The 3,966-nt window shown below is 40.6% G+C and overlaps 1 long non-coding RNA gene across 1 annotated transcript; it reads right to left on the reverse strand.

Annotated features, from left to right (window-relative positions):
• Window positions 1-473: 473 nt before the first annotated feature.
• On the reverse strand, window positions 474-2,442 carry LOC108166062 (uncharacterized). The gene is made up of 2 exons (XR_001776366.1): window positions 2,222-2,442; window positions 474-639 (listed from the first exon to the last, which is right to left on the reverse strand). It is a non-coding gene; the product is annotated as an uncharacterized LOC108166062 (long non-coding RNA).
• Window positions 2,443-3,966: the final 1,524 nt, after the last annotated feature.

The following is a 3,966-nucleotide window of genomic DNA, read 5'->3' on the forward strand; positions in this document are numbered from 1 at the left end:
TTGGATATTGGCGTAATTTATTTTTGACTGGATAAAATAAAATATCTGAGTTTGCTTGAGCCCATCAAAACCACAACCTCAAGGTTCTCTGTTACCGAGTGTCGCTGAAAACATCGGTGCGTTGACCACTGCTGCTGCGCGCTCACGACCCACCCACATTCACGCCTTCATTAGTGAGGAACACACCGCAATGGAGACGCTTCAAACTGGGCTTGGATCAAAACAGACATGAACCGGCTAGAGTGAGGCTCGATAATGGAGAAGCGGCTATATAGAGGGGAAGACGCCATTATTGATCTTTCAAATTGAATGACAACCTCTTCAACAGCTAAGTACGGCCGACCACTTCATGAAGAAAATCTTTTTAGTTTTTCAAGTATGCTCTTGTGTGACATTATTTTATTGTGTTATAGCAAGTACTTGGGAAGGAGGCATTTTAAATATATGGATCTGTGTATGGATCCCAGCGCGTACCTGCAACAGACCAGACACTTCTCCTTTCTGAAGAGGCTCTGCAATAGAGGGAGTGAAAGGCTTGCTGTCTTCTACTGGTCGCGCCTTCATAAAGTGCTTCCCTGCTTCGTAGATGTCTACTTCAATCATCTTTCCTTTGAAATCAGCCCTTTTCGGTACCAGCACCTGCGAATAAGAGACAGCCACCATTAAAAAAAATTCAACCCACCACAAGACTAGAAAAAAAAAATTCTCAATAATGTCAAACTCAGGTAATGCTTAAAAGTAAGATATTTCAGGAATATTTGAGTCATTTAGTCACAGATTTTGGATCAATGCAGCCTTTTGCTCTAATTTACCCCCAAACAGCAGCCCTGCATAAACATAATTTTCACAGTGATCCACACTCTGCATGTTCGTTCATATCTGTCAATTACATTTTCAATTAACTGCTGCTCAAAGCTGTTTTCTTCACATTATTATTTAGTTTTGTCGCCGGCTTCCTAAGACGAAACTGTGTTCTGTTCCATTTATGCAAGTCCTCAAGGTCAAAAAGTACGGCAACAGCTGCATGATAAACCAGAGGGATTGGAGTTTGTCCTATTATTTCACCATGGCAACTATAAACCTTGGCTGATCACAGCAGGAGGGAAGAGAAAACAAAGAATTATAATTATGCCTGCCTGTGAATTGAAATTTGTTCTTAATGACTTATCCCTGTGAATAAAAAATGGTATGAAAATCCCTTCCTGTTCAAAACACTTTTTAAACCACAGATCTGACAAGTTTGAAATGATGTATAATAGATGATTATAGCACTGATTTACTGTTTTGTTTTCAGAGTAAATCTTTCTTTGTGAACACTAATTGGATGGTTTGTGTTGTGTGATTACTGAAAGGATTTAAAACTGCAGCTGTGAAAACTTCAGAAAAATATATTCATCACGTAACTAAATTTATGCCCAAAGTAAAAGGAAAAAAACAAAATCTTCACCAGCGCTCATCAACAGCAGTTTTCATAAAATACTTTCAATAAAAGTAATAAAAATCAACACCATACCAAGCGCTTCCTTATGTGTTAGTGTTTATAATGCTTTAAAGATAATATCTATTCATAAAATTTTGTGTTGTTCTTTTTCAGAGGCCAGAATTGGCAGTCTTGAACTAACTGGGAAGGGTGGCAACATGCTGACTCAGATCATCTGGCGGCCTGTCTAACCATTACACAATTCTCCTGGGCTAAGTCACTGACTGGGAAGATAATAGCATATGAACTGGTGGGGAGATGGTCACTGGTGTGCTGGCAGGACTGCGCCTGCCTCCCCGTTAATCTGTCGCCCTTTATCCGCCTGGCGGAATATGATAGGTGAGGGAGCGCAGGCCAAATGGACACGCAGCCGGCCGCAGACCTGTCCAATCTAAACACCTGCTGCTCAGCACTCTGACCTCTGTGAGGAAGTGTGCGTGTGCATCAAGTAGGCAGCAAGCAGCCTGTGTGTAGAGAGGTGGAACAGCAGGGTGGTGGGCTGGACAGCTGTGAGAATGTGTACGTCTGTGTGTGCAGGTGGGCGCGGGTCATTCCTGGACCATAACATGGTGATTAAATGATGAAAGAGCATGTTACGACTGGCTCAGGGTCGTAACAAAAAACATGAAACCATACCATGGTTAAAGTGAAATAAAGTAAATGTTTATTAACAAAAAACAACTATCAAAACAAAAGAAACTCAAAAGTGCAAAAGACGGGGAGCTGGAGCCTGGCAACTACCATTGCCTCTGCAGAATGGACGCTGAGGGCCACAGGCGACAAACCACCAACGACCAGTGACCAACGACCAGCTACGAGCCACCCAGCGCCGCTGAAAGACGGAGACAGCCAGCTTTAAGTATCCTGCACTCCAATCACCCGATCAGGCACACCTGCAAATGGGAGGAGCACAAAGAGGGACAACAAGACCAGCCTACAAGGCCCAGGGCCGTCACAGAGCATGTCCAATTTCATTAAAACCCCCAACTCCTACTTCCTCATTGAACTGCAAACACACGAGCACACACGAGGGGTTAAATGACCTACCTAATTTAATTGCCACACACATGTAATCTGATTGTGTAAAGTAAAACCTTGCTACTTAATCATACTCGCACCTTGCTCTACCTTTGCACACGGTTTCCTCTAATGGTAGTTCACCTGTGAACCTCCCCTTTGGCCCTTTCTTTACCACTTACCCCTCTCATCTTTCTCTCACTTGATCCAATATTCTAACACCAATCATTTCACCCTTAAGATCAAATTCATTTTGAACAACATTTATAAAAGCAAAATAAGCTTGTTTGTTCATAAACAAGAAAATCTGGATTCCTGTGAAACTGTAGAGTGAATATCGGGTGACACTTTATTTGAAGGGGTGTGCATAAGACTAACATGACACTGTCATAAACATGACATAACATCTGTCATGAACATAAAGGAGACTTTATGAATATTTAAGAATGTTGTCATCAAGTGTCATTCGGTAAATGATGACACTTTTAATGCAAAGTTGCTCTAAAAGTTGCATTAAAAGTGCCAACTTTGCATGATTTTGTAAATTTTGATAATTTAATGCAAAGTTGGCATTTTTAATGGACTTTTAATGCAACGTTTAGAGCAACTTTGCATTAAAAGTGTCATTATTTACCGAATGACACTTCATGACAACTGTCATAAACATTCATAAAGACTTATGTTCATGACAGATGTTATGTCATGTTTATGACAGTGTCATGTCAGTCTTATGCACACCCCTTCAAAGTGTTACCGAATATTGTACATAGGTCAGCTGTTCAAATGATGGAAATTAGAATATTTCCATCATTTGAGTGGATGTGGTGGAAGAGCACAGCTGGTACTATTACAGCAGGGTGTGAGTATAAACTGTGACACATAGGAGAAGTGACAAATAACCTGTATGCAAAAAAAAGGACAGCAAAGAACACTCTTTTAGATAACAGTTTAGATATTCCAGTGCTTGCAGCAAGATGGAGCATATCTTTTAAAACTTTGTTGTGAAGAGTCTTCTTCCGTTGGGGTAGCAGCTTTAGAACCCTAAAAAAAAAACATAAGGAATATACTTTTGTTCCAGGGAATGCTGATGAAGAACTCAAGAGGACTGTGCAAAGCAGGATGCTTAATAAAATAAAGAACATAATGGACAATCTTGAGCATCCTCTTCTCAAGACTGTGACGGAACAGCAGAGCGTACAGAGGATTCTATCAACCCTTGAAATACAGACTGCTACAGGAGATCATTTCTGCCTACAGCAATCAACATCTATAATGAACCTCTGGGGAGTCTTGGATGGCTTCAGTAGAAAACATTTCATTTCCCTTTGGGACATATAAAATAGCTTTTGAATCAAAGCTGACTCCAATTGTTTAAAGTAATTATCCATCTTTAACCTCGTGGAAAATCTCGGCTGGTTTTTGTATTACGGTACGATGAGATGCAAGTAGGATTTTCCCAATTCTGAGAC

Source organism: Poecilia reticulata, unplaced genomic scaffold (assembly GCF_000633615.1).
Source record: "Poecilia reticulata strain Guanapo unplaced genomic scaffold, Guppy_female_1.0+MT scaffold_906, whole genome shotgun sequence".
NCBI classification, from domain to species: Eukaryota; Metazoa; Chordata; class Actinopteri; order Cyprinodontiformes; family Poeciliidae; genus Poecilia; species Poecilia reticulata.